This window comes from Phyllostomus hastatus, unplaced genomic scaffold (assembly GCF_019186645.2).
Source record: "Phyllostomus hastatus isolate PE091 unplaced genomic scaffold, TTU_PhHast_1.1 phas_scaffold_129, whole genome shotgun sequence".
Classification (NCBI taxonomy): domain Eukaryota; kingdom Metazoa; phylum Chordata; class Mammalia; order Chiroptera; family Phyllostomidae; genus Phyllostomus; species Phyllostomus hastatus.
Genome location: NW_025334009.1, coordinates 9,914,002 through 9,934,701, shown reverse-complemented (window position 1 = coordinate 9,934,701; position 20,700 = coordinate 9,914,002). Strand labels below are relative to the sequence as shown.

The following is a 20,700-nucleotide window of genomic DNA, read 5'->3' as shown; positions in this document are numbered from 1 at the left end:
TTGTGAATATGTACCACTTCTTCCTCCCGTCCTCTTTCGAAAACGACTTCCGTCGTTTTCATGTCTTGGCCACCGTGAGCGATGCGGCAATAAACACAGGGGTGCATTGGGACCTCAGGAGAAAACAGTGTTCAAATTAGGATAATTTGAGGAGGGGTGAATATAAAAAGCCTAATGATAGGGTGTGGGCGCTAGGGGAACCCCAAACGGTATGTAGCACCCCGTAGTCATACTCATCACCAGTCTGGGGGCAGCCAGGGGAGGGAGAGGTCACCGGAAGTCTGAAGACAAAGTCTGGAGGGGAGGGATGCGGCAGTGGTCCCTCCAAATCCATCACGTGGTGGGCACAGCGAGAGGGGATCCTCGGGGCCACACGGGGGAGGGGTAAGCAGCTCCAGGTCTGTGACCTCGAACAAGCTGTGTGGTTTCTCTGAGCCCCAGTTTTCTCATTTTGAAATGGAGTAGTCATCCTGATCTGGCTGGGTTCGTTTAAGAGCAGAAAATATGTGGAACTTCTAACAACAGGTGGCATTTAATATAATAGCGGTTATTGTATTATTATAATCGCCACCATTGTCATGTTAATTAACTGCTAACCTAGGCACGAGGTTCACATGCCAGTAAAAAGAGACGATATTAAAAAAGCATTTTAAACTGTTTCAGAATAACCATGGCATCTTAACAGATACATTTATGTTTACACTTTAACCGAACTTCTGATAATAACTAAGACGAACTCCCCCTTCCTCCAGATGCTCCGTGACCATGCATTTTCACTTTTCCCTCCCTGCGTGCCGAGAGAAAAGAGGAAACTGGTGAACTACACCAACTTGAATTCCCTTCTGTCCCCCTCATGGTGGAGAGTTTAAAGAACAGAGAAAATGGCCAAAAGATTGACTTAGGATCAGCGGAGAAAAATCGAGGCTAATGCACATTTCCTGGCTTGACTCTTCCTACGACTCGATGTGATTTTATAAATGCTGTGAGTATTAGGCAGGTAATAGCAGTGTGACACAATAAATGTGCCCACATCTGTAATTTCTCTTCCCTGTAGTGCTGAGGATTACAGAGGAGGATTTGCAGATAAAATAGCATATAGATAATAGTGTATGAAGATAGAATAGATTAGTATGCTTTATTTATGGCTTAGACCATAGGTCAAATAGAAAGGCAACTGGAATTCATCTCTGAGAAGGTGCAAAGGAAATCTGTTGTCTTTGCAAGAAAGAAATGTGCATGTTCCAGGTCCTGGTGACACCAGCCAAAAAGCATGCTGATTTTGAAAGAAACCCTTACTCATTCCTTATGACAGGCACTTGGTGCTGTCTGCATGGGTGAGACTCCTGGCTGGCCATAAAACCAGGGCAGGGGCTTTGCTACAGTTTATCATATTACACCAATGAATAATCAATGAGCCATCTGTTGGCCAGAAAGCCAGTTAAGGAATTCTAATAGATACATGATTTCCACTTGCTCGGGCAGAGCCACACTGGCGTTTACAACCTTCCCGAGCAATAAAATGCCAGGGAAAATGTAACTGACAGTTACAGGTCTTTGCTGTGTCTGCGCTTTAATCACCTCAAAGCACAGGATCAGATGTGTTCACTTCTAAGGACTGTTAGCAACAAAATGTTGGCAACATGTTAAACTTCAATTACTTCTTACAATATCTTGTGTTCATGTGAGTAAGACTTAGTGACTCACCAAGACGATTTGGAAGAAATAGGGATATTCACCCTGGAATTTTCTCTTTTTCACGGCAATAATTATTAACAACACTAGTTTCTTCTCTGAGGCAGTAATTTTTGACAGTTCAGCGCTTATTCAGAATGTACTGAAGATGTGATTATTATTAGTACCGCTGTCTTTCCCAGAATGTAATTATTCGCATATTAACTTCTTTTATGTCGGGTGAGAATAGGTCCAGATCAGCAGAGGGGTATGCTCTTGAAGTCTCCCTCCCTGCCACAAAATGGCTCTAACGTGGGCTTACACTTGAACTGATAGGATTCCGGGTGACTCTCAAAAGGCACAAATGTTGGCTTTTAAGGCCGCCTGATCATGCTGGGAAAAATAAGGGCTCAAGTACACTTTAAAAAGTATCTGATTCCAATCCGATCTCTGATGTTTTGACGTTTTGCTTTAGAACATGCGCTCTCATGGTTTTCCAACACAGGGGACTGGTCTGGTCCCCCCTGGCAGATGACAATGAGTTTACACGGGAACGGACCAGGGGGTAGAGGCCCGCGTGGCACAGACCTCAGGGCTCTCCGCTAACCTGGCAGTCACTTCTCTCTCCTGCCCTCCGTTTCTTCTCCTGAGATGGGGGAGTAAACCCTTCTTCTTACAGTGGCTCCAGAGCGCGATTCCATCCGTGAGCAGCTCCTGTGGAGGAGAGAAAATTTCACACCCTGAACGTTCTGATTTTCTCTCTCATTTCATCTGTCTATTGGGCTGTCTTTGTATTTTGACTAAAGATGATAAAATGTAGACAGAGTTGATGTAACAGTTTTCTGAATCGAGAATGTCTGTAAGTGTTTTTGTACGGATTTTATTGTAAGAGGTTTGGAGGGAATATGGCTAAATATTGAAAATGATTACCCCTGGGTGACTTTTGCTTTCTCTTCTGTACTTTGTTTTCTAAATGTCCTTTAATTATAAAACGAGTTGGGAGTTTTTAAAAAGGTGGCGACAAGGAAAAGTGCTCACTTCCCTCTGCACCTGGTCCACTAAGGAGCGCACGCCAAGGAAGCCCCATCGCGGTTTGGAAGGGGCAGTGCACGGGGTGGGGGGCGGTGGTCCATTCCAAGGACTGAGGGGGTCCCAGGGGGGCAGGTCCTTCAGGACGGGCACCGGCTCACTCGGCACACCGAGCAGGTCCTTGGGGACAGACAGCTCACCTGAACCAGGCTCCCAGAAGCTGACCGCTCCGTTGGAGCACAGGAGCCCCAGCTGACACTGGTGCTCTTCCCACCTCCTGGACGGGATGCCCTGTTGACCTGTCCGGGCCTTCTCTGCCCTGCTAGGTGCACAGAGCTGATGTTTGCTGCCCACAGAGCCCGGGCAGACCCCACTCTCACAGGCAAGGCCGCTGGCATCCGCCTCCATGGGTGGATGCACCGCTCCCGTTCGGGTGCTCGGCTCGAGGACTTCCCGTGAAACGTGGCTGGGAGGAGGCCAGCCTCGTGAAGTCGAGGGCTGCGTGAAACATAGTGAAACTAGAAGGGTGAAACTTGTGATCCTCGAGGCTAGTTCATTTCTACGTCAACTTTTATTCTTCCACCTGTTACGCCTTCTGACCTCTTCCTTTGTGCTTTCTTCAGACCGAACCTTCCAGGCTTTTCACGTAAAATTCTATCCCCTCCGTCTTCCCAGGAGGTCCATGCTGGTCATCACCTTCCACTACAGCTTTCAAGGTCCAGCTTTCCCCCTTTTGTGTCTTTCCAGGAATTCATTCACTCCTCAATGTCTGCGGAGTGCCGGTTGAGTATGTCCCAGGGCCTGGGCGGGGTAGATGTCTTCATGGGCCCCTTTCTTAATGAAAAAGGCTCTCCAACCCTCATCTCAGCAGGGCCCCTGAGAAATGAGTTCCCTGTGGAGTTAGAATGATTAGGCCTTGTCCTGCAGGTGTGGTTCTAGACCCAGGCTCAGGACCATGTTACTACTGGTGAGGGCTGATACTAACTGACGCTTTTGAGTTGAGACCTGGGGTCGGATACAATGTATCTGTGAAATTATCAATATATCTACCATAGACTTGAAGTATAAAAAAGAAATTCAGACAAGCTGTATTTTGTACATTGGTAACTATCAGACCTGTGTGATGCCGGAGGTTTTATTTTGACAGGATAAGGGTGCTGGTATAAAATAAAAATAGGGAGCATCTCATTACTAAGGTTAAAAATGAGTGCTAAGCACTGGAAATACTGGGGCATCTGCACTGTGGCTGGTGTCCCCCAGGGAAGCCTGCTCTATCTGCCTGTCCTTAGGCGACCTTGGGGCTGTGCAAAGGCAGTGTCCAGCCTCTCCCCGAGTAAGTGCGTCGTGTCTCTGTAACATTGTGAAAGGACCTGTGGGCTCCGTGCTCCGCCTGGGATTGTGATTTCTCACTGCCACCTGTTTGTGTTGGTGCGATCCAACTTGGATCAGTTATTAAATTCAAGCGCAATGCTATAATCTTTTTTATTATTAAATTTCTTAGGGTGACGTTGGTTAATAAGATTGTACCTCTTTCTATGATACGTGGTCGGATATTGCATCGCGCCCCCACCACGCACAGTTATGCCATCTTCCGTCACCACGGATTTGACCCCCTTCCCTGGACCGCCCCCACCCCCTTTCCTCCGGCAACCACCACGCTAAGCCTGTGGGAGAGAAAACCGAAAGCAGCAGATGAGCAAACACAGAAAACAAAAAACGTAATGCTGTCGTCTTCAAGTGGGTAGCTCCACAATCTTGTCACAGACATTTCTTTGAAAGAAAAGTACTTTATAACTTCTCCTTGTGCGTCATTTTTTTTCACGATGTTGGAATCCTCCGGGACATCACCTAGATCCCCAGTCTCCGTGTTCTCAGTGGTAGCATTTTCCCACCTTCAACAAAATATTCGGCACAGAATCTGCTTATTATCTCGCTTTTGGAAAATGGCATAAAGCAGGAGGAAATTATGCAGGAGGAGGAGAAGGCCCCCTGTCGAAATGGCCCGTGGGTTTATTGTATTTCCGTGCTGACTGCCGGATGAAAACAAACTCAATAACTACCAAATGCTTAAGGCGTGAAGCTTTTCATACACCAGAGTTATGCAGAGCACTCAACCCAGACTTTTAATGAGTTCGTCTCTCTTGGGATTGGCAGCGTTATTAAAACTAAACAGCTCGCCTGCCAGATGTGCTCAGGTGAACCACCTTCTGTCACACATGCTGCCGGAGGGTGATTCCATGGCCTTGAATGGGTGATTTTTAAATGGCAAGTAAATTGGCTATTGATTAGATTTTCAAATGAACGCGGCCATCACAGAAATACTTCGTCACCTTTAATTAGTATCAACATGATACTTTGGCCGTGACAATGAACGTCAGTGGTGAAAAAGGTTCTTACAAGATCTGTTTGAAGCAGCCGGTGAGTGAGTGCAGGTTGCCGTGGTTGGTGCCGAGGACACAAACACTCGCCGGTGGGGAGGCGGAAATCAGTCAGGGAATCGCAGAAGGAAGTGTGAAGTTACTATTATGGCACGCATTATGAAGGAGAAGGGTCCTAATGCTGCTCAGGAAGGCTTTTCTAGAAGCAGAGTCAGAGACAGACAGACACTCAGATGCCCCAGGTCTGCTGGGGGAGTGCCCTTAGAAGAAGGGGTGTGTCCAGAGCAGGGGTGGGGGGCAGACAGTGAGGGGCGAGGTCTCAGCAGCACTGAGCTTCAGCCTGATCCCAAAGGGAGCTCTGGATCATGAGTTGCTCCAGGGTTGTCCCACCTTAAGGCGAGGGGCTAGCTTTTTGCAGTGTCCCCAACCCTGCACTGGTCAGACATTTACCAGGGTCTGACCTGGGGGGGTGGGCAGGGCCCCGGGGAAGGGGGCTGTCTATAAGGCCAAGGGCAATTTCCCCCAGAAAGAGGGCAGCAACGGAGAGAATGAGTGGGTGGAGTTGTGAGGGGCCCTGGGTGTGGCACCAGTCACATCCGCTGCAGAGCATAGGATACAATGTTCTTCTTTGTTCAGGTGGGGGGCCTCTCGTGCGACAGAAAAAGAGCCAGTGCTCTGGACAGGCCCCCCAAGGCCGCTGGGACCTGGGACACACTCCCAACTTTATCTTATGGACGTCTGTGCTCAGTTGTTCAATGTGATACTTATTGTCACTCCAATTACCCTTGTCCTGGCTGGATTTCCAGTTACCTTTGCTATGCAAACAGCAGTGCATGTTTTGGGTGTTATTTCACGTCTCATCAGCACGTGCTGAGGCACCCAGTCTCATCGTGGAAGCAGCATCAGGACCCTTCTCCTTCATAATGCATGCCGTATGTCTTTTTATGCCAAAGGTCAGGAAGCGCTCTAGAATTTTGCTTTAAGTTAAAACCTGACAGATGGTTTGGCTTTTCTGGCTCTCAAGAAATCTTTTATCCTTCACCAAACATGGTCAGAATTGCTGTCTTCATTTGAAATTGGCCCATGGTTGGAGATAGCAAAAAAAGAGTCTTTGAAATCAAAACCCTTTTTTAATTCCGCAGGAAAGGATTGCTGGGTGCAGTCGGCTGGCTCATCCTGGCCGCCTCCTCCCCTGTTAGGTCTGCCTTTCCTGCTGCGTGTAAATTGGTCTCTTAGATCTCTGCTGCCCGGGCTCTCTTTTCACAACTGTTTGCAACATTATTACTTCTCTTTATTATTCGATATCTATTACTTCTTTTTCCCTCCTTGCATGCTTCACCTTTCTGAGTTCTATTGGAGCACAGTTTCCATTTCATAACAAATCAAGGGGGGTTATTGAAAATCTGGTTCTTTATCCAAAGAATGCGCTGCCTCCCGCGTCTCTCGCTATTCATGCCATTGGGGCCTCTGTGGATAATGCTGTGGTCCTTTCTTCGAGACGTTTTGAGTTGTTTTCACGATCAGCCCGGCTGCTAGATTTGAAACTGACAAGTTCCCCGAGGAGACAATTTTATCTGATGAATTTCTTCCAATTGCGGGAATGTATGGTCCTTAGAAGACCCATCTAAGGGCCAATGTCACACATGTGTATGGAGGGCCCACGGTGTGTGAGCCAGGGGTCGGGGCTGGGGGCACCTCCCGCACGCAGGAGGAGCTCAGGAAACCTGTGTGGGTTGAGTACAACAGAAGCAGTGGGGCTGGAGAATGCAAAGATTAACACGGTTTTGCAGCACTCAGGGTACAAGAAGGGGATGTGGACCTGCCAAGACATGATTATAATACAGCGTAATATGCCTCAATGGCCGCATCTAGAAACTAGGGTCAAGACCGATCTCCTGAGAGTATTGAATGAGGTGATGCCAGTACAGCGCTTAACAGAACGACAGACTCAGTGTGAGAGCACTGTTCAGCGGAGAGAGATACAGAACAGGGGAACAGGGAGGAAGCAATCGATTCTGTAGAGAGGAGTGGGCGGATACGCTCACCCAGCTCAAGGTAACAAACTCGGTGCCTGCGAGTCGAACCAGATTTGTGGGTCTACCCGCCATTCCTGAGCTGCGTTGGCAGCCACACCCCCGTCTGTTGGTGGCACCGTACGGGTCTATTTATGTGGGATGAGAAATTGGACTCCTGAGACAGGTTTCGTCCCTTACTGTTGCTTCACATCTTTCTTCGCAGAATTGCCAGTTTCGTTGTCAAAGGCAATCGTCACAGGCACCACTCACCCCTGCCGTTACACATTATTTACAAACACTCACTGGCCTCGATTGTGTTAGGCAACAATGATGGCTGAGCACGCACGGTGTTTCAGAGGCCCAGGGCCTGCCGAGTCTCTGGGAACGACACAAAAATATTTTCGTGACCAAATTTAGGCATTTCCACATCATAAAATATCTGCTATGGAAAAGGAACCAGTAAATGTTAGGACTCTGAAAAAATATTTTAAAGGAGGGGTGTGTCTTTTTAGTATTAGCTTTATATTCAGTTTTTTCCCTAGTTGTTGCTTGAATCAGGGTCCCCATCACTAGGGCTTGTCTCCCCTGAAAATGGAATCTTAGGACCACTTCCCGGTTCCTGAGGCGAAAGTATATTTCGGTGCTTGGGCGAAAACTCCTGCAGGATTATCTACCCAGGTGTTGTATCATTGAACTCGTGCACAAGATACACCACCTTCATTTCCCATAAGTCGGAGTTGTCCAGAATAACATGGAAAAGCATTTATTGTGATGATGGGTGGGTATGAAGTATTTAACCGAAGGTTAGAAATGTTTAAAACCTAAGGACAATCACAGACACTTATTTCTTCAGAAATCTTTTTGAAATTTTACTTTTGATGAGGCTTAATCCATAACCAAATACCATGGCTAAATGTAAACCGGAAATACAGGTTTCTGCTGTTTGAAAGGGGGGGCCTGGGTGACCTTTCGGCTTTCGTGGGATCCAGGTGCTGCTAATCCCTGCCAGCACCTGTGCCGTGCGCGGGGCCCTGGATTAGACACTGTCAGGAGAGCGTGAAATCGTGCTGCAGGGGAGGAAAGAAAATCTGAAACGAAACAGAGCAAAGGGTAATGCTAGTTTCCTTAGGATATCAGGTGTATGTCTGTATATTTAGATCAATTTGCTGTATACCATGATTCTCAACCCTAAAACGTGAGTCGTAGGAGTTGCTGATTATAAATGTTCTCCGTCACAGATGATTCGGTTGTGATTGGGATGCCAGCCTATTTTGACCTTGCTGATTGCAGTTCCTAGAGCCTCTCCAGCCACATCGATTCACTCCGATGCGTGATCTGTTCCACTTACTTATCTAACAATAGCCGGCAGCCTGCCCCTGGACCCCGAGGGAGGGCTGGGCACACAGTGGTGAGTCACCCACCCGTGGCCCTGCCCTCCTGGAGCTCTGGGGGGCGGGACAATTCACGAGTAAACAGACGAAGAGATATGGGAAGTGTTCCTTGCACATTGTGATAAGGGCCCAGACAGCAGAAACAGAGCTGTGAGTGGACAGGAATGGGAACACTCTCTCTGCAAAGCACGGGAGAGGCCGACCTTTCTGCCAACCCGATTACCCACTGTAAGCGCCACACGAGAGTTTTAATTTAGAATCAGCTTCCAGGAAATGCTCCCCGTTGTTAGGAATCGGTGAACTTCCTTCTTTGTGAAACTGACAATTCTGTACCATACCCTTTCTCCTCCTTTGCTGTGGTTTTCAGGAAGCTCGGAGAAAACTTTCATGCCCAGTGAAAGCATTACACTGCCCCTCTGCTCAGTATACCCGTGCGGCCCGTGAGCCAGTCATCCTCAGCCCCTGCACCCACCCGCCCCCGGGGTGTGCTGGTGAGAGAGTGGGCGGTGTCCGGCAGCCTGGGACAGCCCAGACAGACAGGGGGGAAAAGACTGTTCAGGCCGGGGCAGAGACGGTTGAAGGGGAGTTTTTAAAGGAAGTTTCTCAGCATGCTGCACCATGCAACTCACACCTCCAAACTCAATGAAATCAACATCGCTCTCCACTGTCTGGCAGGAACCGGGTTTGTGTGTGTGTGGGGGAGGCATCCACCTGTGGAGGCACCTGACACTGGCCACAGACTGAGAGCAGATGTCCCAAAGGGGCCACCCTCATGTGGGTTCCACTTGGCTCCTGATTTTTTAAATCTCTTTTCTGATTTTATTGTATTTACACATTTATACATAAGAACGTTGGTGACAAACAAGTCTCCCCCCTTCCCACCCCACCTCTTTCAACTTTCCTGAGAACCTGGATTAAACTCCTTGCACTGACACCTACCAGCAACACCCTTGGACAAGACGCTGAGTGGTGGGAGCTGCCGTGCCCCGCCCAGGCCCCTGTGTCCGTCCAGGGCACTCACAGCCTGGTGTCTGCACGTCTTGGCTGCTGATGGCTCCCAGCTGCTCCCAGCTGCTCCCAGCTCAGGAGGATTTTTCTCCCTAGAGATGGCGCCCTCTTTGGGTCAGGCGTGGAGGAGTGGCTTCCCACAGACAGGACCAACCACTGCAAGGGTCCAAGAGGCTACCCTCTTTTCTCAGAGTGCGACCGGCACTCCAGCGCCACCCACGCCCGAGCTCCCCGGGGGTCAGACGGAAGCACACTCCAGCTGAGCCCACATCTCCGCTTGCCTCCTTCCTCCTTCCTGCTGTGTTTCTTTTTCTTATGTCAACAGCACTCCTCCAACAAATCCTGCACACAAGAATGCCTGTTCTTTGGGCTCTGCTGTCCCGGTTGCTCACTTTCCCCCAGGGACCTGTTCTCGACCTGTTTCTCCAGCACAGCAGGCTCTCCTGTCTGTGAAGTGAAGGAAGACTTAAAAACAGGCCTTCAAGAGCTCACATCAACTGCTGTTATGGTGTGAGGCCACATCCCGCGACTAAAGAAATGTCGGAAAGCGGAAACCTTTCCGAAAGATTGCGGAGTGTCTTGTTATTCATTCGGATTGTTCTAGTCATCGTGGCCCACTAGGTGACACCCAGTCAGCTTGCTGAGCAATAATTTTTTTCTTTCCCATTTCTCGGTGCAGGGCTGCCCTCTAGTGGGTTCCGAATAGATTTTAAGGGAGGGTAATAGGCTATGAAATGGAACTCTTGCAGCCGCGTATAGCAAACTGCGTGCAGATTGGTCTAAGCATCAGCCTCAACAAGCTTCTAGCTGCCTCCGCAGAGACACTCCTACACCCAGTGAGAACCTGTGTCCCTGTTCCCACGAGCCCTGGGTTTGGAGCCAGCAGGAAGCTTAGGGAGACCTCGGCTCCAGCTTCTCATTTCCAGGGAAGAAACTCGGATGTCAGAGAGGTAAAGGTAACTGAGGGAAACTGGGTTCTAGCTGTGTAGCTTGGCCCTGGCTTTCAACTCAGAATGCTTTTGCGTGACGTGCTGCTGTCCACGTGGACGCGATTCTTTCTCTATAAATAGTTCCCATTTACTTAATCGCATGTGTTGCTAATTATTTTTATTACCTTCCGACTTCTCTCTGTGTTGCTCACTTTCCCCTAGCCACCTGTCCTCTAACACCAGCGGCCGGTCCCCACCCCTTTTGTCACCAGGGACTGGTTTTGTGGAAGACAGTTTTTCCATGGACTGGGGCAGGGAGGGATGGTTTGGGGATGATTCAAGTGCATTCCATTCAAGCTCACCTCCTGCTGTGCAGACCAGTTCCTAATAGGCACGGACTGGTCCGTGGCCCAGGGGTTAGGGACCCCTGCCCTAGCTGCTTCTCCAGAACAACAGGCAAGCTTCCCACCCCAGGACATTTGCACCAGCTGTTCCCTCTCCCTGACATGCCCTTCCCTGCACTGCCTCCAGATCTTCACTCAAATGTTACCTCCTCACTCTGACCACCCTCCTTAACCTTGCAAGCCCCCCCCCACCAGCACCCCAGGTCTCTCCTGACCCTGCTCAACTTTTTCTTTTTTATCATAGTACTTATTGCCTATTATACTGCATATCTTATTTTTTTATTATGTGAAAAATCCCCGAGAGCAGAGATTTTCAGCTCTTTTGTTCACTGACATAGTCCACATGCCAGTGTGTAGAGCACAACAGGGACTCACTGAGTATGCAGCGAGTTAATTGACCTTCCAAAATGAGTTCGTCATCTCACGGAAGGGCTGCTGCCTCCTACCCCTGCCACCTCCTCTCTCCCGGCCCATTGGGTCTTTTGCTTTTTGTGTGATTAATTTTATTTACTCATTTTGAACTCAGAATAAAGTTACATGTTTCATTTATAGAGGAGCCCCATCCTCCCAGGCACGGTGGCTTGTGGATAAAAAGGAACACCAGTCACTGCGATTCCAACTAGGTTTAAACTGGCCCGTAAGAAAGGGTCAGCCATCCAATCCACGACTCCATTTTCCCCTCTTCTGCTAAGCTTTACATAGGAAATGAAGGTTTCAGTTATGTTAGTCTAATGTCTTTGTCCTCTTGGAAGGTGAGCAACTTCTGTTGCTTTTGAGAGATTAGGAGCTCCTCTATCCAAAGCTAAACACCATTAACACTTTGGTGTTTATTATTATAAGAGCTTTTAAATTAATTTTTATTTTTTAATTTTATTTTTAATTACAGCTGACATTCAATTTCACTTTATATTAGTTTCAGGTACATAGCATTGTGGTTAGACAATCGTATATTTTATGTGTTCCCCTCAATATTTCAAGTACCCGCCTGGCACCATACGTACTGGTAGTTATTACAAGATTATTGACTATATTCCTTATGCTGTATTTTACATCCCTGTGGTTATTTTGTAACTGCCAATCTGTACTTCTTAACCCCTTCACCTCACCCACCCAGCCCCCCAACACCCCTCCCATCTGACAGCTCTCAGTCTGTTCTCTGTGTCTGTCAGCCTGTTTCTGTTACATTGATCGTGTTCTTTAAGATCCACATGTAAGCGGAATCATATGGTATTTGTCTTTTTGTCTGACTGACTTCACTTAGCATAATACACAAGGGCTTTTAATTAAATATTTCCTTAATTCAGCGAGAAAGCATAAGCGATCAGAAGCAAACTACGTCATCTCTCTGCCACGGGTCTGCCCTGTGCCGCCCCAGAGAGCGGGTGACATGGGCGGTGCACATAGGGAGCAATGAGTCATGGGGGCAGACGCAGCAACCCCGGCACTCGGGCCTGAGGTCATGGGCGCAGCGGGCCTGCGTCCTTTGGGTCAGAAGACGTTTTCACCCTGGGCTCAGCCTCTTCGCCTTCGAAGACTGTCCACCTTCCTGTTAGCTTCTTTAACATGATGTCAGCTCAATAATGACATCCTTTTAAGGTTATGCCTGCCTGCTCTGAATTTTCCCATGAGATGGTCATAACTTAATTACTTAAAGGATAACTAAGTAGAGCTTCAAGTTACAAACATTTCCTTTGTAACTTAAAAGTGTAAACACTTTTTTCAAGGGTTTATAACTTACGGTATACATGTAAACAATGCACTTGCAAATGTAGACTTACACATGTTCGACAGAAATGCGCACTGCCTGTTCTGCAGTCTGCAGTCTCGTCAGCCGTGAAGACAATTCTGAGCATTTCCAAGCGACTCGCCGTCACTGTGTCTTTGCCGCAGCACCGCTAGGAAGAGTGTAGAGGTTGTGCTTGCCGCGGCATCTGCTCTCCGCGGGGGATGCTCCTTCCTTCCCACAGTGCGTCCTTCCTTCCCACGGCACGTCCTTCCTTCCCACGGTGCATCCTTCCTTCCCACGGTGCGCCTGACACGCATCTGAAGTTCCAGAGTGCCGAGCAACACACCCATACAGACCGCCGCTGCAGGCCCTTTGGTCTGCGTGGAGCTGGTCCCTGGCCATGTCGTGGGAAGATCCACGCTGTATCTGTCCATAGACACCTAGAAGGTTCTCGAGAGACTTGAACTGGATGATCTGTAGGTTTCTTTCTTTTTCTTCCTTAGTTTTTTTGGTGAGCCTTCGTTTTGGAGATAAAAGCCAGACTCTAAGCCAGCAAAGATGATGAGATTGGTGTGAAGTCCCACCCCCAGCTCCCTCTTCCCTCACGGGGGGCTAGTCTGGGCAGCCCACATCTGTGATGACTAGAAGAATCCTGCGAGGTTTCACAGGTGGATGCACGCTCGTACATTTTTCCTAACGATGCTCATAGATGAGAAACATGGCTGGTGACCTTCTCCTTTTTCCTGCCGTGGATCAGAATATCTGGAAAACATTGGAAGCTTCTGCATTGTGATTTTGATTTTCATAAATTCCTTTAGTAGTGCCTCCCAGAGTGTGGCGTGTGGACCAGATGAACGTGGGTAGTGCAGGATTAAACACTTTTTTTTTTGTTAACAGTTATGTTTTTGTTGAAATACGTATTAGGAAGAAATTGAACAGACATGTTTAGCCTGGTATTTCATGGCTATAAATGCTTAGAATTAGTCAAAATGATATTTAGTATTTTGAAGCGAGATGTTTAAAAGAGAAATATTAAGTAAATAGTAAAAACAATTGATTTATACATTTGGAAAAATTTCTGAAAGGGATGGCTCACAGGTTCCCAATGAGAGAGGGAGGTGTTCCGTGGGCAGAGGCTGTCAGGCTGTTTCTTAAATGGCAGAGGATGTGGAAACTTCTAGACACAGGTCCTTACCATGCGACAACCTGGCAGAACCCCGTATGGAGAGAGATCTTCTCAGGCATTTGGGTTCCCCCTGCCGGAGGGTGCAGCTGCGGGAGGTACTCTCCATGCAGAGTGGGGGTTATTTCACTGCTCTGATGGGGTTTTGTCTCATGGAGAAGTGGTGGCAACCATGCAGCCTTCCGCTTTCAGAGTTAGAGAACGACCACGGGACTGCAGCTCAATCCTCCCAGTCACACGCTCGACAGATGCCCGCCGCAGGGCTCCTCTGGGCGGGGCCCCGGCCAGGTGCTGGGCATGCAGGAGCGAGGGGGCCAACTGTCACAGGGTTCTAAGCCTGCAAGTGACTTCTCATATTAGTACTGCTGAAATAACCCTCTGCTGTCCCGATGAGGGGGTGGCCCACAGGAGAGGGGGTGGCCATAAGACATGGTGGTGGCTTGGACCAGCACGGTGGCAGTGGTGGTGATGGAGAGAAACGAGCAGATTCGAGGAGTATTTCAGGGTGGGTCCAGTTGGCTGTGGGGACTGATGGCGTGCTGTGCATGAGAGGAAGAGAGGAGCCGGGGGAACGCTGGGGTTTTGGCTCGGGAGGCCCCGTGGGATGCCGGGCCAGTCCCCAGGGCTCACCCGACACAGTGTGGAGTCGCAGGGTCACGTCCTCCAGGAAGACCGCAGTCTGTGGTGTGTCGGTCAGTCCCCCACTCAAGGCTACAGTGGGGCCTTCTTCCTCGGGCTCGGGGCCGAGCACGTAAAAGGCGTGTGATCAGTGTTGGCTGAAGGGCCAGTTGAGAACCTGGGGATGAAGAGCTCGTGGGTGGGCGGCTTGTGGTGCGATACAGTCCCCTCTGCCTCATTTTATATTGTATCTCGAGCACATTATTTCCAAACCAGACTCCAGTTTTGCCTTGCCGCTGTAAAGACCCGCACGTAAGCACAACAGAAGCCCCAGCCTTCGGCCTCAGACACATGAGAATGTGCTCAGTGACGAGCAGCGCTGAGACCAGGGAGGCAGCTTGGGGTGCCCAGATAATAGAGAGTGAAACCAATCAAAGCCATATATTAAGGCCAATCAATAGCCGTATATAAAGAAAATAACCTATATCCATATGTGTCTCTATGTGTATATAGGTATGTCTATATCCATGTCCATATCTACAGACAGATAATTTATCTTAATAGTACTATGAAGTTAAATTGCAGACATTACTCTGTGAGAAAATGTAGGCTCAGTTTTCCATCAGCCAACGTAAGCGGTTTACTTAAACGTGACTCTTGAACGATTTACAGCCTAAAGGTGAGCGGCCCGTTAGCGCTGATGGAGAGTACGCAGGGAGCGCAGAACCAGGGGGAGAGAGGACGGCAAACAGGAACGAGGCAGAGACGGTGAGTGAGAAGCAAGGGTGCAGTCAGCGGCCCGGGACAACCTATCGGGGTATAGACTAAGCCGGCCCCCCTGCAGCGGCCCCTTGGGCTGGCTCCGTGTGGGCACGGGTGGTCCCCCTGTGAGCGGCAGCCTGTGAGGCGTCTTCCGGAGATGTACAGAGTGGGACCAGAAAGAGAGCGAATCTGTGAATGCGACCTCCTTTGTGACTCGCCGGAAACTGGGCGCCGCCGAAGACCTGTTTGCCCGTGGGTTGAGTCTCCTGACCCAGAGTCTCACTGGTTCAGAACAACTTGAATGCTGGAGACTGGGGATGGGAAATGGGCCCGCTTCCAATATAGGAAACTGAACAGGCTGGAAAGGACATACCGACCGCAGCAGCTCTGGGTGATGGGGTAAAGAGAGGGCAACGCACTGGCTTTCTTTAATGCACTCTTTCACCATTCGGACAAGTTCTGGAGATCCTATACTTTGGTGGCCAGCTCTATGTTCTATACAACAGCGAGTTTCAACCAGTGTGCTCTAAGATATTTTAAAACATGCAGTGCCTGACTATTTAGTCAGGGGCACTGACCTCCTTTTCCTTAGATTGCCAAATAAACAAATAACAACAGCCAAAACAATAGCCATCTAGTGTGAATGAATCAAAATTATACCTATTTTTTGTCCGATTGGCAAAAAAATATGTTCTTTGGTGTGCTGCAGAATTTTAGTCATTAGATTATGTGTGCCATGAGATTAAAAAGGTTGAAAATCACCGCTATAGAACACATAAAGAGTTCTATAGCTCTTTCTTCTCAGGCCTTTTGGGACTCTGGATGTGAAGGAAGATTCCTCCCCAACCAGGCCAGAACCACATTTACCTAGTATTGGGGTCATTGTATTCTTGCTTTGGTCTCTGCAAAGCTTGCATCCTGACCCCCAGCTGTGTGGTATACTTCATGCTGCTTTCCTGACCCCAAAACCAGAGCTTTGGGAGGTTTATATGTGAATAATTTTTTCAGGGCCAAGTGAGTGCTTCGGGGTTGTTTCAGCCCAAGTCCGACTGTGAAGGCCATGACCGTCCTGCGCTGCCCATCGGCCGTCCTTCCCATCTACTCTGTAAGAATATCTCGACAATTTTAGGGACTTAGTCACTCTCCTGGAGCCCCTGCTCTCGAAATCCCTTGGTTTCCATCAGCCTGTTTAAGTGCAGTGAATTTCAGTGCAAACATGTCTGACTCGGAGTTCCTAAACTTTCTGCTGTAAAAAGGCATTGCGATGTCTTCTCTGCCAAACAACTTTTAAAGGATTATTATTTTTTCACCTTTACCTGAGTGAGCCAGAGGAACCAGAGAAATACTAGAGAGAGGGCCCTTGGTAGGACTCAGGGCCACAGAGCAGAAGCTTCGTCTGAAAGGGATCCGTGGCGCCCCGGGAAGGGTTCCACCCTCCACCACGGTGCTGGGACGGGATGGCCGTGGCACTGTGCTGGGGGCCGGCGTTCCACCCCATGACGAGCCCACTCCAGGACATTCCCATCCTGCTTCTTCCCCATCCCCACGTGTGAGGCGTGTCTGTGGTCATCAGCTCCTCCACCCTCCAGGCTCCTGACGAATTCATCCACATCTGTGACCCGCGGTGCCTGGCACAGTGCTATGAGCAAGTCAGCGCCGCGTCAGCATTTGTTAAATGCAAGAAATAACACATGTCCGCGTTTGGGCCTAGTTTTACCATCAGGGGCGATTTCTATAATTAAGTTCATTATCTGGCTTTATTGGCCATTAAGCTCTCTCTTTGTTAATTGCTCCAGCATGAAAGTAGATGCTCAAAATGAATAAGCCACAACAATAATTCTTTCAGAATGATACAGATGAGAGTGTTAGTTAGCACACGGAAAATAGACTTCAGAGGTGGGTGATTTGAAACAATGTGATTTGATTTCACGAACATCAAAATGAAATGTTGAGTTGTGGGAACATTGGCAGCATTGCTCCTCACTGTTAAGGGCCCGCCTTCCTCCTTTTAGCACACCTGTTGTCCTGCACACGTGTTTGGGTATCGTTTGAGTATCTTGTCTATATTTTGCAACACAGTATAATATATAATACACACTACTTTGCAATTCTCCTTTGGAACCGAGTCTAGGGTGGTAAAACAGACATAAACGAAATATATTAAAATATAATGCATCTACACACATCGGTCGTTAGAAATTGTGAAAAGTCTACAAAGGAGAAGACCAAGGCGCTGTTGGAGGGAATCACTGGGGACCTAATTTACTCTGAAGGGTTAGGGAAAGCCTTTCGTGGAGAAATGGAGAAGGGTGAATGGACTTAGGATGAGCTTTCTTTTCTTTTTTTTAAATTTTATTTAATCTTTATTATATTTTTTCCATTACCATTCAGTGTTCTTATACCCCCTCAGCAATCACCACACTGTTGTCCATGTTCATGAGTCTTTTTTCCTTTTTGCTCAATCCCTCTGCCCCCTAACCACCGCTCCCACCCACGATTAGCTGTCATCTGTCCTCCATCTATGAGTCTGTCACTGTTTTGCTTGTTAGTTCAGTGTGTTCATTAGATTGCACATATGAGTGAAATCATATGGTATTTGCCTTTCTCTAACTGGCTTATTTCATGTAACATAATGTTCTCCAGGTCCATCCATACTGTCACAATGGGTAAAATTTTCTTCTTTTTTAACAGCCGAGTAGCATCCCATTGTATAAATGTCCCATGGTTGTTCTATCCACTCATCTGTTGATGGACACTTGGGCTGCTTCCGTATCTTGGTGACTGTAAATAACGCTGCAATGAATGTAGGGGCACTTATGCTAGGATGAGCTTTCAAGAAGAGAGATCGTATAGGCAAACCTCACAGAAGGAAGAACATGGGATTTTGAAAGAACAGCAAGAACTCGCACAGGCTGTGTGGTGAGAGCCTCCTAAGAGGAGGGGGTCGGTGTGGAGGCCAACAGGCCATGTGTGCTCCTGTTAAATCTTGAAAAAAATACTGGAACCTGTGAAAGCATGTGAAGCAAGTGGGTGAGCCAGATTTTCATCCTCGAAAGGTCTTTGTTGCTGTGGTTTAGCGAAGAGATTGGGGAAGAGGAAGAAGTCTCCTTGATTTAGAAAAGCCTGATGCCCTGGTTTCAGGAGAGATGAGGCCAGGTGGGACTTGGGTGTGGGCAGGGGAGGTGGTGTGGTGGCAGATGAAGCAAAGATGGAGACAAGTTAATGAATGCCAGATATTTTATATCTCGAAGATACAATGTATAGAACCTGGATTGACTGTGATACATAAGGAGAGACGAGACCAAGAAAATGTCCTGAGTCTGGCTTTAGCAGCTAGGTGGTTAGGGGGTTAGTTCCCTGAGCTCAGGGAGCTCCGGGGATGAGCAGGTTTCCAGGCAGGGACTGATCGAAACTGGTATTTGCAGTCCTGGGAATCAGGAGACAAAACTCAAAGCTCCAGTGATTCTGTAGATTGAGTTCACAGAGCTGTTCTGATCCCCAAAGACTTTCCTTCCTGGATGTTTCCTTCCATTTAATTTAGTGTCTCTGAAATATCAGTAGAAGCTGGCCGATTGGGAAGGACGTTTTCATATTGCGTACAGGTGTCAGAGCCATTCATTGGTGACTGAGCTCTTCCGCTCTTCACCTGAAGGCCCGGAGAACGGCATCTTCGTGCCTGAAGACGAACACCCTCCCCGTCTCCCTGTAAACATGTTGTTCAGCAAACATACACATGCAGTGTTTTACCTCATAGAATTAGTAGCTGGCCTGTTGCAGCCTCCCCTTTAAACACGAGATTCAGGCTTCCTATATTACCCAGTGCTCCAGCCACAAACCAGTACTGGAGACCGCTGTGCAGAGCAAGCCCTGCGCAGCCGTGGCAGATGTGTGAGCCAGCTCAGGGCGTCCGGAAGCTGAAGCCACACACAGTGTTTGAATTGTCGTGGAAAGGTGCTTGTGCTATGTTGTTGTCAAGTGGAAAATGAGGTTCTAAAACCAGATGCAGATTTCCAATTCTAATGGAAGGGTGGGATGAGCCACCAGGACCCTTCTTTGTACTAAAACTACGTAAAAATACTAATAAAGTATAAGGTTTAATATAAGAAAGAGAAAATATTTGCACATCATGAACTGAGAAGGGACTTGTGTCTGAATACATGTGAGCTCTTCCAGCACAGCAATAGAAAGACAAATAATGTACTTTAAACTGGACAGAAGATTTGGACAGATTTTTCTTCAAAGATGTGCAAGTGGTCCATAAGTATGTGAACGGATGCTCAGCATTATTTGTCATTAGGGAAGTGCACATCAGAACCAGAATTACCGTATTTTTCAGACTACAAGACACCACCCCCAAAATTTGGGAGGAAAGAGAGGTGCATCTTATAGTCTGAATGTAGCTTGCCTAGCTTGCTATGGGGGGCAGGGCTGTGGTGGTGGAGCAGGGTCCCAGGTTATTAAATATTTTACCACATTTTTTGCTTCAAAAAATGTTTCCCTATTTTCCTCTTCTAAAATTTAGGAGCGTCTTATGGTCCAGTTTCCTCTTATAGTCCTAAAAATATGGTAGATATCCCCTTGTACCTCCTGGTATGGCTATAATAGAGGTAGTGAGGGTGTGGAGAAATCAGAACCCTCATAATCTGAATGGTGCAGCCATTTGGAAAACAGTCTGGCGATTTCTTAAAAAAAATTAAGCACAGCTTTACCGTAAGACCCCGTGATTTCCCTCCTGGAATTGAAAAGATAGATCCGCACAAGCACTTATACATGAGCGTTCAGCGGAGCATTGTTCGTAATAGCCAATGCGTAGAAACAGCCTGGGTGTCCTTTGGTTGAGGAATGGACAGATGAAACATGGCACGTCCCTAAGTGGAATATTATTTGGCAGCAAAGAGGACCGAAGTGCTCACATGTGCTACAACAGGGGTGAGCCTTGAACACGTGCAAAGAAAGAAGCCACACACAACAGGCCACATGCGGTCCAATCCCATGTCTGTTATGTGTCCAGAACAAGCCAAGTCCTGGAGCCAGAAGGTGGGTTGGTGTCGGCGCAGACTGAGGGGGGCAGGCAGGGGGCAGCTGTTGCGTAAGGGGGGGCTTCCTGTCTGGGTGGGTGCTAGTGTCCTGGAATCAGACAGTGGTGGTGCTTCGCAGAACTTAGTGAACATGCTGAAAACGACTGAATTGTACAATTTAAAGAGTAAATGTTATGGAATGCAAATTATATGTCAATTTTTTTAAAGCGGGGGGTGGGGGGTGGTGGTGAGTAGGAACCGGGAAATTCCCGGGAGGTGGAAGTGAAGAGGGAATCTGAAACCAGAGTCACCAGCCTCCTCCAACAGCGGAACCAGGGGCCCTGCTGCCCGGGGCGGAGGGTGGGCGCAGTGAGGTGGGTACTGCAGTGTTCCCTTTGGCCTGGGGGCTGGAGATGCAGCCTGGAGCCTTTGGAAGAGAAGCAGCTGAAAATGAGATTCCTGCGTCAAGTTCGGGGTAAAAAGCCCAGGCTCAGTGAAGCAATGTTTAGAAAGAAAAAGGGGACATACTTACAAATAGAACAGAGGTCTTAAATCATAAGGGGAATCT

General features: G+C 48.2%; 1 protein-coding gene across 1 annotated transcript in view; it reads left to right on the top strand.

Annotated features, from left to right (window-relative positions):
* LOC123830767 (myosin VIIA and Rab interacting protein) overlaps positions 1-20,700 on the top strand; it is a 204,103-nt gene that overhangs the window by 57,464 nt on the left and 125,939 nt on the right. The window lies entirely within an intron of this gene.